At 38.3% G+C, this 14,442-nt stretch overlaps 1 protein-coding gene across 2 annotated transcripts in view; it reads right to left on the reverse strand.

Annotated features, from left to right (window-relative positions):
• SGCD (sarcoglycan delta) overlaps nt 1-14,442 on the reverse strand; it is a 3,695,933-nt gene that overhangs the window by 653,237 nt on the left and 3,028,254 nt on the right. The gene's annotated exons all lie outside the window — the stretch shown is intronic.

Consider the following 14,442-nt stretch of genomic DNA (forward strand, 5'->3'; position numbering starts at 1 on the left):
CAATTTTCTCACGCTCTCTTTTTTTCTCCTGTCTACATATCATTAATCAATGACTAATCTGCTCACTAGTCAATACTACAATATGTTACTTGGGAAAGACATGTCACTATTATCACTATAAGGGATGCCGTGGTGGTACAGCGGTAGCGTTGTTACCTCACAGCAAGAGGTTCTCCCGTTCAATTCTCGGCTTGGCTTGGGAGTGCCTTCTGTGTGGAGTCTGCATGTCCTCCCCATGGTCAAGTGGCCTCTGAAATACAAGCGTGCATAAATGGGCATGCCTTCGTTGAAGGTTGGGCATCGGGCTGACAACTCGGCACCATAAAAATCTACTGCCAATCATTAGCGGAGCGGAATTCCGCTGTGGTGACCCCTAACCGGGAAAAGCTGAAAAGAACAACTTTTACTATTTGTATTTACCTGATTTTTTATGACAGTTATTTATTTCATCTGATTACTGCATATTTAATATTTGTTCTTGTTGTATTGCTGCACTGTATCTCTTGGTATCTGTGTATTGCCTGTTATGTTATGCTTTTGTGTTTGTAATCCTGGAACTTTTCTCCTCAAGTCTCCACTGAAAAAGGGCCTTTAGCTCAGATGGACTAACCCATTTAACACATCAAATAAGTAAAATAAAATAAATAGATGATGGCACAGTAGTGCAGTGGTAGCATTGTCGCCTCACAGCAAAAGATTCTCCAGTTTGATTATTGGCTGGGGTGCCTTCTGTGTGGAGTCTACATGTCCTCCCTGCATTCGTGTGGGGTTCCTCCAGGTGCCCCGTTTCCTCCCACATTACAAAGATATGCATCTGGAGTGTTTCGCCCCAGGCCTCTGTTGAAAACTGGTTTCATTCCAATTCAGACTTTCCCAATAAACAAATGTTAAATAAATAATGATGATCATTTTTTATCTGGGATGCTGATGATAGCATCACATTATCCTTTTATATTGTTTCACTTACTGCATCAGAGGTTACATTGGCAAAGTCTAAGAAGTATTTTTTCTGCTTAACTTTGATCACAAGTTTGGGAGGATGTTATCATGACCCGAGTTAATTACCATGGGTAGAGACTGCGAACACCCCAGATTTGTCAGTATGACACTTAAAATGTTGCTTCTCTTCAACATTTTGATTTTGTACAATCTGTATTATTTTGAATTGTTAAAACTGCAGTAACAGGTATATTTATTTGATATTTAGTATTTTATATTGTCATGCCATATGTAGTGTAGCTCCTCCAATTCGAACTGAATTTTCAATGTTTATTTAGATCATGAAACTTAGCACAGAAATCTTCATGCTTTGTATCGGGCAATGCACACTAAGTTTTTATAATGATATTGTAAATACTAGTGATATTTATTTATGTTTAATCAATGTCTTTCCTAGGTTGATTTTAGCCTTAAATATGTTGCTTTGCTAAAATGTAAGCATCATCATCATGTATCCCTTTAGATTTGCTGTGATGAAAATATATGATTGAGCTCTTTGTTGCAGAAAGATAAAGCCCTAACTACCCATAATCAATATTCAACTATTCGATAATCAGCTACTGACCCAAATACCAGAGAACTAATCAGGCTGCAGGAAAGTCAATGGCAAATGCCAGATCACTCATTTAGGGGGAGTGAGGTAGGCCCATCAGGCCAAGTACATTAACGACACATACCTGAAAGACAGGTGTGAGCCAACAACACAAGAAGATAGAAAGGTGTATTTGTCTCTACCAGGCTGGTTCCACATGATAGCCTTCATGGGGTGTATGTGCAAATGTACCCTCTCATAAAGGAAAGCATAGCAAGCAAGCATGCAGGTCAGCTACCATGAAAGCTACTCCACACCTGTCTCTCCCTCTGGTGATGATGAATATATAGGCCAGTGGTTGTTGTATGGTTTACAGGGAAATAAAAACACATATCAATTTCAATAGCTATAGATATAGACACAGATATAAAATGAGATACTAAAGAGAGTAATGAGCAGGTCTCTGATCATAATCACTTTATTATATGTTCAACAAATAAAGTCGAGAAATTTATCTTGACAGAGAAGCGTGAGAGGTGAACCTTGATGTCCATGACAAGGACACATAACATGTACGGTTATGGTAAGACAGTCCCAGTCCTTAGTCATTGTCAATTACGGAGGTTTGTCTACTTTAACCTACTACAAAGGTGAAGAAAAAAGTGTAGGGTCACTGAATGTGTCACAGCTTTGAAAGCCACACTAACAGCAGTCAACACAGAACAGAAGCATAAAGCACAATGAGCTGTAACATACTTCTTTCAGCCAAATAAATAAGCTGAATGAAATGTATAGCAAAAGCTTGTTTATCTGGGTAGCCACTGAACACTGTTAAAGCTGTACCATGAGGCTAAAGCTTAACAGCTGTGAGGGGTCTCTCCCAAGTTCTAGGGTTTCTATAACTGTAAGAAGGAAACTACTAAATGAAATAATGCTAAAATACAAGAAGAAGAAAACAATAACACAGCATAAAAGCATACAGATGCAAGGACAATGTACTTGATGCACCACACACACAGCAAAAACTATACAGAGGGACAAACCCAAGATTGTGTCCCAGGAGATGTACCACACTTGGCTAGAACTGTACAGAGGGACAGACCCAACACTGTGACCTAGAAGATGTGCCACACTTGGCTAGAACTGTACAGAGGAACAGACCCAACACTGTGACCCAGGAGATGTGCCACACTTAGCTAGAACTGTAGAGAAGGACAGATCCAACAGTGTGACCCAGGAAACATGCCACACTTGGCTAGAACTATACAGACAGAGAAACCCAAGACTGTGACCCAGGAGACCTGGGCTTAAGTAGAATACTTAAAATGTACTTGATGCACCACACACACACAGCAAAAACTGTACAGAGGGACAAACCCAAGATTGTGTCCCAGGAGATGTACCACACTTTTCTAGAACTGTACAGAGGAACAGACCCAACACTGTGACCCAGGAGATGTGCCACACTTAACTAGAACAGTACAGAGGGGACAGATCCAACAATGTGACCCAGGATATGTGCCACACTTAGCTAGAACTGCAGAGAAGGACAGATCCAACAGTGTGACCCAGGAAACATGCCACACTTGGCTAGAACTGTACAGATAGAGAAACCCAAGATTGTATCCCAGGAGACCTGGGCTTAAGTAGAATACTGCAAGACAGCAGGAGTTTAGCAGAGGTATGAATGACTTAGGTGCTGTTGCACTGATTTTTGATGCAGCTAACGTACTGCTTGGGTGTGGTCCTTAGAGGTGACTGGGGTCTAACAGAGAAAAAAAGGAAAGGAAAATGAAGGATTTGATCAGGGAAATGGTCTGTCATAGTTGGCATTCCTGTGCTTGGTATGTGTATGAACACAGTGAAACAATTTTACCTGGTTCCTTAGGGGTAGGATTAACTATAAACAAAGAGGGAAATCTTACTCGCGGTCAGAATGGCTCCATACTGGAATTCCTATCTCATTTCGTCCTTGTTCTAGAGTGTGGCCAGAGGCACTGTGGCACGCAGATGGTAACAAGAGAGGATGTGTGTCTGTGAATGACTGAATCATGTTCTGCTTATGTAGGTATTGTTCAAAGCCAGCGCAATTCTCCTTATTATTTACTGCATGTCTAGTAATTACCCATGAATCTAAGACAAATAACAAGAATGCTTAAAAAAATAAATAAATGCAAAAAGGCAGTTCCAATGAAGGATGGGTGGGTATTATGATCTATTGCTCATGTAATCCAAGAAACAAGACATAATCTTAAAGAACAGGCACATTTAAAAAGGCATATTTCATTAATGATAACAACAGGCAATAAAATGAGACTGACCAGTGTATGTCTTCTGGCAACATACAAATATAATCACTTGACTCCTGTCTATACCTATCAACCTCTTAACTCAAGAAATCTAGACAAAGCCTATGACAATGTGGGAACAAAGATCCAAAAATAGGGACGGATTTTAAATGTTACTCTTATAAAATTGGAAAATTGCTAGAATAACAAAATTTGTGTTAACATGCATTTTCTAAAGGATATGAAATCAGGCATTATGTCATTATTTAGCGACTTCAGTGTTTACTGATTTGCTAGAAAGTAAAACATTTTATGAGGAAAAGACGAAACATATGAGGCAAATATCTCGACGTTTTGTGAAAATATGAACAGGTATGCTCCTCTCTAAATGAGTTATAACTGAATATGAGGGAACATTAATTTATGGATAGTAGAGTGTGAGGCCAAACTGACCACATACTTTTCAGAATATAATGTTGTAGAAGTTCTACTCCATTTACTACGTCGTTGAAGTAAAGTCACTGTATCATGTCATCTGACCTTGTTCACAATGTCCTTAATGTCACACACTACTTTTTTGCACTTTGTATACCTGAATAAAAAAGCAATTAAAGGGAGCAGCCATGCCAAGCATAATGATAAAATGCAGATGTTCATTACATTTAATGCTATATAAAGAAAGGCTTTACTGACCAAGCATATTATATTGGCGTACTTTCCTTTTGATTCATCATAAAGTAGTAAAATTTAGCATTCCGTGGTGCCCCAGTCATGATGGATATGCTATAAAATTTATAGTTTAGTTTCCGCTTACTAACTCTTTAATGATTTTTTAGCAAATGAATGTCACTTGGCATACAGTAATTTCTTGAAGGCATAACTGAATCTTATAACCCTGGATGTTTTGCATTTGAAGTGTTCTTGAGTTATATTTCTGCAGAACATTCCTTAATACAGAATTCTATTCTCTGTCATTAGTTTGACTACCTGTTTTAGTAGCCTCTGGACTAATTAAATATTTATCGAAGAACTTATTGTATTTTATAATATGCATTGTATTTCAAATGCACTGTAAAATATTGCCAATCTTTGATGTTACAATATCACAGCTGAAGTACACTATTGTGTCCAGGGCTGGCCTTTGGTGAACTGGTGCCCTAGATAAAAGGGCTCCACAGCCCCCCCCCCACACACACACACACACACACACCTCCTGGTGCCACCATCCTGGTCTACTTACACCATATAGATTACTTTTTTGCTTTCTTTTTCCCAAAAGTCTGTCTTTTCAGATTTTTTCCTGTAGTCATTCAACATATATTTAAAGAAACCCTTTATTATAAAAACGTAAACAAAATAAATACTGGAAAAGTGCCCCTGCTAGAGCGGCATCTAGGCAGCTGCCTAGTAGGCCTATGTTTAAATCCAGCTATGACTGTATCATTAAGATTCATGGGTACCTGTATTGTGAGTAAGCTGTATTAAACCAATAACCTTAAGACATATTATGGGAGTATATAGAAAACACATATTTAAGTGCCATAAATCTGTACATTTTGGTAAAAAGCAACAACAGAAATAAAATCACAAATATCATGGCTCAAAGAAAACACTCTATGTAATTCTCCTGGCTAGTTTTAGATATTATAGTAGCTGAAGCATGTCAAAAGTCAAAGCCGTAAATATAATCCACTCTCCCACCAAATGGTATGCCTATAAGAATTCCATTTTAATTGTAACATATTAAGATTCAGTTATAATCAGGATTAAAAAGACACACACAAATCTAACTAATCAGTACTGGGAGACATATGGAGAGTATATGAAAAGTAGTCTGCAAAAAACATGACTAAATGGCATTTAGGATGAAGACCCATGATTGTTATTTGTTTACCCAGTCATCACATTTCATTTCATTTCATTTCATGTAGTCTGGTCCTTGACATTACATCACAATTAGTTCATGTTAACTCCTGTGATGCAGAGAGATAAAGCCCTGTCTTATCCCAGGCAACACCTCAGACACCTAGATGCCATGGTATGATGGGTGTGCCCATCCTGAGTTGGAGGATGGGGCAGGTCTGTCCACACAAATGAGGTTCAGGGATGTAAATGCATGACTTAGGTATGAGCATTAGGATTTCTAAGGCATGACTTGGTGGTAGCTTTCAGTGCAGTTATGCATAGCCATGCATATTCATGAAAAAGGCATAGCAGTCTCCAAAATAATGTGGTTTACATGTACTTCCACTCAGGAGTCATTTTAGGATTATTATAAATGCCCTCATTGCCAGGATAATAAATGAAGGAAAAGAGGACCCTCGTGACTGGTGACTGAATTTTGTCTTTTCAGCTCAAGATTGGGTGAAATACCCATTACTGTGGAATGAATAGGAATTGACAAAGTGGAATGTCTGGCAGAGCTGTGTGCTCTCTGTTTTTTTCTGTTTTGTATTTGTGGGATTCTGTGCATTAGTTCTCCTTGAATCCTCTAAAGGGCTGGGAACACTGGTGAGTTGTTTGCCACCTTGTGTAATTTTCTCTTTCTAATTGCAGTAAGGAGAGGGTATAGTTTGTAGGACAAAACATTTCCCTTTATGAGGGAAAACAAACAAGCAGAAGAGAGTGTTGGGCAAAGGTGTGTGCTTCCTGTTTTTTTTTTTTTTATTTTGCAACTAAGGGATTCTGTCCATTAGTTCTGGTTTTGGCAGAGCATGTGCTTTCTGTTTTTTATTTTGCAACTAACGAATTCTGTGCATTAGTTCTCCTCCTGGTTTTGGCAGAGCTGTGTCCTTCCTGTTTTTTTAAGGGTTTCCATGCATTAGTTCTCAATGAGTTTGTTTAGGGGCTGAGAGCACTTGTACGATGTTGGCTGCCTTACGCAATTTTTCAGTTTCCAGTTCCAGTAAGGGAAGGGTGTTGTGTGCAGGAGGTACTTCCCTTTATAAGGGAAAACAAGCAGATGTGTTTGTCAGAGCTGTATTTTTTTTTTTTTTTTGCTTTAGTGCATTAGTTCTGGTTTTGGCAGAGGTGTGTGCTTTTTTGTTTTTTATTTTGCAACTAAGGGATTCTATGATTTAGTTCTCCTCCTGGTTTTGGAAGAGCTGTGTGCTTTCTGTCTTTCTGTTTTTTTACATTGCAATTAAAGGATTATGTGCATTGGTTCTCCTCGAGTCCTTTTAAGGGCTGGGAGCGTGAGATGTTTGCTATTTTTTTTTTGAAGCAAGTAATCAATAATGGAACCTTTAAATCTGTACGATGTACTGAAATCTAAGTACATCAGGGAATGTAAACAATAGAGAGTGTATTTCAGAGACGGTTTATACAACCAGTGTCCAAAGCAAAGTGGGCATTGATTTATTGGCATGCAGTTGTCATTCTGTAAAAGCATTTAAAACAAATGTTGAATACATCAAGGACTGGAATGAGGGAAGAGAGAGTTCCACAAAAGGAACTATGTCTGAGACATCTAAGGATCATGCAGAAAGAAATAAAAGAGAAGTGCTAGGACAAGAGCTAGAATCCCAACTCCCCACTGAAGAGACCAAAGGGAAGGAAACAAAAAAGGATTCTAAATGAAGTACCTCAAAAAAGTGTAAGTTGCAAACCATCATTGGTCATGATATAATAATAGGCAATGATTCTGTTGGCAGGCTCTTTGGGGTGAGCCACAACAAAAGTGGGAGTAGTATCTCTTTAACATCAGATAATGAGGCTGACAATTATATTAATAAAATAGATGGCAATCTAGAAGAAGGAGACTCATTAATATCTAAAGAATCACATGCTTGCTTATATCCAAACGTCCCTGCAATAAATGGGACTCGCTCAATTATGAAAGGTCTTAGGGAAGTAGACCAGGATCAGAATTGTACGGACCCTGTCTTAGAGAGAAATTGGACTGTAGAGAGTCCACTTTTATGTGAGAAGAATGTAACTAATTTCAGATAAATACGTACTAAAGCAGACAATGTAGGCAAACCTCCTTTACTTATTACTAGAGATGGGAATATCGGGACAACAAATGTAAATAAAAGTAACACTGAAGTTTTATTCTTGAGTGACTCTTTTTTAGGGCCTGTAGTAAAAGAGATTTCCAAATTGGATAAGGCTTCTCATGCTATTTCTGTTTTACCTGGGTTGATACTACTTGATACACTCAGCATGATAACAAAACCAAGGTTAGTTAAGCCAAAGTATGTACTACATATTGGATTTAATGATTTAAGGTTTATACCACTAAAATATATGAAAAAATACTTGTTAGATGTTATAGAAAACAAAAGGGAGTATAGTTTTTGTTGAGTAAGATCGTTCTGTCACCCTCTTTGAATGACTACCATATTTCTTTGTAAATAAGACCTAATCAGAGAGTAAGGCCTAGCATGGTTTTTCCAGGGTGTTCATGATATAAGCCCTACCCCAAAAATAAGCCCCAGTTCTGGTTCTTACTGTAACCTAATCATCATTCGCATGTGACAGTTGAGATCCTTGGCCCATAAACCCACGCACGTGTACTTTGATTGGTCAGAGTACAGACAATGTGTGGGAAGCGCGTGCTCATGGTAACGAGCAGCTGTGGTAGTGTCTTCTCTTCATAACCGACACAATTTTGTGTTGCCACTCCGGTCGCGTAAGTCTTCAATTAACCACCCCCTGACAAGATGAGTGCAAAAAGAAAGAGCTATTCTATTGAGTACAAGAAAGGAATCTTGGAGGACTTCAGTGGAAAGAACCTGAAGGCTTTCTGTAAAGAGAAGTTAGCTCTCCGAATGGTCCGAAAATGGCGAGCAGCGTACATTAACCTCAGTCAACAGACCGACGAGGGAAATGCTAAGAAGTGTAAGTGTGGATCAGGTCGGGAACCATTACTTCTTGATCTTGAAGACGTTATCTGTGAGTGGATTACTAACAGGAGAGCAAAGGCTCTGATTGTGCGCAGGGCTGATATTCAAGCATTTGCCCTTGCAATAGCAGCACAGTTAGAGATATCCCCAGAAGAATTCAAAGCATCACAACATTGGCTGGATGGCTTCCTTCAATGATATGAACTATCTCTAAGAAGATCAACAACACTGTTCAAGCTGGAAGATACTGAAGTTATTAAACGTGCACTTGCATTCAAGTCCTTTGTTGATGGCATTGACTTTTCTAAATACCAACTCTCCAACATGATGGCTATGGATGAATCTGCAGTGTTTATGGGCGAAGGATCTCAAACTACAATTGATCAGAGGGGTGCCTCGTCAATCTAAATTCCCTCCACTGGTTACAAGAGTGTACGTGTTACCTGTATTTTGGCAATTCGTCTAGATGGAAAGAAAAAAACACCTCTAATCATTAGTAAGGGCAAGAAAGATAAGGTTGAACGTGTTTCAAGCATTTACATTCTTGAAACTGAAAAAGCCTGGTGCACACAAGTAGCTATAAGGAAGTGGGTTGATGTAATGCTGCCACTTGTTTTACAAGGTGGCAAAAGAGGTCTGCTAGTCTGGGATTCAGCCAGCACTCACCGCACTAAGAAAGAAAGGAATTCCTAGCACGGAGGAGAATATATCAAATAATGATTCCTGCAGGAATGACTGCCTATCTCCAGACTCTTGATATTGCAATAAACAAGCCAATGAAGGACTATTTGCACATGGAACTCAATGACTACATTGAAAAAAGAATGGAGAGAAATTAGCATGGAGACTTTGTGAAGCCTAGCCTGCAAGAGGTTGTGACTTGGGTGAAAAATTCATGGGATAAAATCACTGACAGCTGTGCTGCCAATGCACTACGAGCAGGCTACTTGGACAAGCAGTGCTCATTTAAGGAGAGCTCAATTGCTATGCATGACAGACTGGGGCCAATGGTGCTACAGGAAATGGAGTCGCAAGAAATTCAGGCCGAAATTTGGGGGTTGGACACTTATGACAATGTCCCAGAAGAAGATGACATGACTATATTGAATAACCGTGAAAGCCAAGGTGCAGATATTCTGGAGCAGAAATGTTTGTTGTATTGTTTATGTAGAATTCTCACACAACTGTCAACCCGTTATTAGAACTGTTGTCCAATAATAGAAAAGTACAAAATAAATGTTAATTTGTGTACATGAATAAATGTCGATTTGTGTACATGAAGAAAAGTCGATTTGCGTTCATTAATTAATGTAAATTTTTGTACATGAATAACTGAATAAAGGTAGATTGTTGTACGGTGTGGGTAAATAAGGCATCCCCTGATAATAAGCCCTAATGCACATTTCGCCAGGAGAAAGAATATAAGATCCGGTCTTATTTTCGGGGAAAAATGGTACATGTGTACAAAACCTCACATGTTTAATAAATAGCTAAAAGGAATTTTTTTTGGTGTACAATATTCACCTAGTTGAATACCGCGAAGACAGTTCTTGTGATCAGAGACTGTTTTCTTGGGCTAACACTCATCTGAGTATGAATCAAGTTTTATGGCCAGTAAAATTACTTCACAGCTGGAAAATGTTCTGGAAAAAAAAGTGAAGTGCAAGGCAATTTCTGAAAGATCTGGGGAACCTTTTAACAGTTTCCTTTGTAACTCTAGAAGCCTGGGAAATCAATTTGAAGAACTGTCAGCATCAGTACAAAATTATTGCTGCAACTGAGTCTAGAAACCCTTCATGTTACTTGTTAAGGGACTTGAATGCAAACGTGAAATTTTTAGGGAAGGTGGTATTGTACTCTGGGTACATAAATCTATAACATCTTGTCTCATCAAGTCTGAGCAGGTGTATGAAACTTTAATTGTTCAAAATTTAATGGTACTTCTACAAACTTTTATATAGTTCTGATATACCACTCCCCAAGTATGGACAGCTTTTCCCATTGGCAATATCTAAAGAACCTGTTTAACTGTCTGACTAAAAAGGGTGAGATGTTACTTTTTGGGGATTTTAACTACCCCAAAAATTGATTGGAATACACTAAGTTGTATCTTATATTTTGACAAAGAATTTTAATATTAGAGGAAATAATATACTGGATCTTATTATCACTAATGTACCTGCAAAGGTAGCTTCTTTAAAGTTACTTTCTCCACTGGGTACATCTGAACACTGTTGTGTATTTTTTTGTATTAGACACAGCAACCCATTTCATATTACAATCACTGAAATATGAATGTGATAGAGGTGCCTTAGAAAATTTACCTTTGCAATAATGAAAATTGACTGGTCATCCCAAATAGAGAGTTTAGACAATTGCTACGGGGATCAAATTATTGAAGCATATCTGCAGGCTTGTGTTTATTCCTCAGTGAGAAGAGAGAATAGCAAGTCACCATTTCCTTATTGGTGGAATAAGTCCTTAATAAAACAATTTAAGAAAAAATGAGAAATAATAAAACATTTAGGAAATTTCTTACTGATATCAATAGGCCAATAGTAGGATTTTAAAAAGTAAAATTAAGGATGTCAAGGCTTTTTATGAAAATAAGTTGATCTGCAATTGCAAGAACAAGAACAAATTTATAAATATATAAAAAATGTAAGCAAGAGAGACAATTCAATATTTACTCTATTAATTGATAAAGAAGCCACTGGAGATGTTAGTTGGATAGCTAATGAGTTTAATCTTTTTTACACTAACATTGGCTTGACTACCATGGGTGATTTGCAATGCAATTTAGTGACAGGTTCTTTTCCAGATACATCTGAATCAGTTATACAAGCTGCCTTTTCAAAATTAAAAGATATGGCATCCATGGTTCCAGATCTGATTCCAGCCAATCTGTTGTTTACTATGAAATATATACCCTCACCTAGATTAACTTTGATATTTAATAAACTACCAGAAAAGGTTAAGATCCCTAAGTTGTGGAAACTATTATGTGTATCTCCTATTTATAAGAAAGGAAAGAGAGATCAGTTGCAAAACTACAGGCTAATTAGTTTAACTTCTGTAATTGGAAAGTGTTTTGAGAGATGCTTGTTGGACCTTATGAATAATTCCAAGAATAGTGTAGATGTATTATATATCGCTCAGCATGGTTTCACTAAAGGAAAATCGGCACTGAGCAAATTAGTTCATTTGTATGACTATATAACAGAAGCTGTTGATCTGGGTTTGATTCTTGGTGCATTTTTTAGACTATTCCAAAGCTTTGGATAGCTTACCATGATTACAAAACAAACAGCTACATTATAAGGTGGATTGGAAGTTGGTTGCTGGGCAGAAAACAACAGTGCTAAGATTCAAAATGTTTGTTCTAATATCTAGATGTAAAGGCTGGTGTTCCTTAGGGATCTGTGTTAGCCACTTTCTTTTTCAATCTGGAGTCATCAATATTTCCTGAGAACAAAAAATAATGCATATCAAAGTACCTTGATGATTGTAAAATTGCATTTACACTACAAAACCTTCTGACTTAGATGTGCTAAATGAATATCAAAACTTAATTAATGACTTTGCAATGGGCAGAGGATTATCACTAATTTATTAAACAACTGCAAATGTGGTGCAGTGTGTTAGTAGCCATGCAGTATGTTGTTGGGCCCATACCTGATGATGCAGATGCATAGTAAGACAAGATACATTCTGCTCATGTCTGGACAGCTTCATTACAACTACATGCCAATAGACATTTGTCAGTGGCCTGTAGAGGATGTGATGGCACACTGACACCATAGTCTATGGTGTTGAATTATACCATTTTACTAACAGTACATGCCTTGGCACAGGTGCATTATCCATGTGCAACAGGTTCACATCGGCCTTCCCCATACATATCTGCTGTGGTCATTTGTTGGGATACATCATATTGCATGAAGCCCATCAATGTGCATCATGTGGTTTTTATCACATGTAAAGTGTGATTGGGCTACCATTTCTGTTCTAGATATCAACCTGGAAAGTGGCTATGGCTCCTGGAAGGGCAAAAGCTGAATCATCTTCCACCATACCTGTCAACCTCGTAGAGCAAGAAATCTGGACAAAGTTATTAATAGTGGAAGGAAAAAGGGCCAAAAATAGATACATATAATAACAGGGTTTGTATTTGCATTAATTTTCTGAAGGGTATAAAGTCTGAAATGTGAATGTCTATTATTATTTTCTGACTTCAAAGATTTGCTAATGATTTGCTAGAAAACTACAATTTTGTGAGAAACAGACCAAAAATATGAGGGAAAATATCTGAACATTCTGCTAAAATCTGGACAGTTGATGTCTTCCTCCTGGTGCAGCAGGGCAACAAATATCCTTCTGTATCTGCTGCATTTGGGAACTTAATTAAAGGTTACCAGTGTGAGGCAGAAGCCTGGTACTACCTTGTCAATGTGGTGAATCATGCCATGGGTATCAAAGATTATGTCAGCAGTGCCAGCATTTGGTACAGTCCCCTATAGAGTCACCTCAGTGACATTCTTCACCAATGCAAAGAAGAGGTTTGGGAGAGAGAGTCCAAGTTCTACAGTACGTATTATTACCTGGTTTTACAAAAGTAGGGTTTTGTGTACACCTAAAAACAGTTAATGATATTAATGGGTATACTATTTCTTGTATTTCTCAACACCTGAGGAAAATCAGAGGAACAGATTGATCTGCCAGAGGAGGGAAAATACGCCTATGTGTTGCAGCAAGTAAATTGAATTGCTGGCGATGTCTGTATATCTATACCTTTCCTGCTGAGTTGTCAGGGTTTGCATTGCTGATAACAAATTCTACCACTGCTTATAATTTTCTTTCCTTTATATGTCATATAACTTATAAATGCAAGTGCAGCTGTGCTACTGTCCTTCCTGCTGCCAGGGATTCCTGAGAGCGTCATTCCATTGTAGAACAGATTCACAACATTGCACTCCAATTATGAGTTTACATCTCTGCAGTGGTTCATTTCCAGTTGGCCTAGCTCGACACTTTGTATATATATGACCATAAAGCAGGTCTAGCATACTGCCTTTGTCACCCTGATATGCCGTAATATGCAACTACCCATACCATAACTATGACTGTGCCAATTTTGCCTGGCATACCATGGACATGCAAATGTTGGGCTGTTAATCCTCAGGGAGTATGCATCCCACATGTATTCCTGTTGGTATTCTGAGAAGCAATGATAAGTAGTCTTGTGCTAACTTGTGCCATGCATCCCAGAACTGTCCACACTTTGTATGCTACCTACTCATCATCAGGGCTGTACAATTCATTTGGTTACTTCTGCCTAGCTTCAATGCCCATTGCATTCATACTGGTTGCCTCTCATATAATGTGCCACTGTCCTACAAAGCGGTGACTGGATACTTACCATCATATCCCACCATGGACTCTTCATAGTTGTATAACTGTTGTACTGCAGGCCTGTATAATGCTTTTGTACTGCTATAAGATATCAGACAGCTTTTGTCACCTTACAAGGCCTGTAGTACAAACTTATATCACACAGCATAGTGACCTTTGCCTTTGATTCTTCTTTCACTTAATCCTACTCATTTTATTCTTCATCATTTATTGCTTTATTTCTCTCCATTTACATTCCAGGCCAACCTCTCTGCAGAATGATGAAGGTCATTCTGTTACAGTAACACAAAGAATTTGCTGATGGCCTGTGGCGCTGCTTCAGTGGTGGGTGTAAGGCCCTTGTCTGGGAATGTCACCAGAGGTC

This window comes from Protopterus annectens, chromosome 4.part0 (assembly GCF_019279795.1).
Source record: "Protopterus annectens isolate FY-2018-M chromosome 4.part0, PAN1.0, whole genome shotgun sequence".
Taxonomy (NCBI): domain Eukaryota; kingdom Metazoa; phylum Chordata; order Ceratodontiformes; family Protopteridae; genus Protopterus; species Protopterus annectens.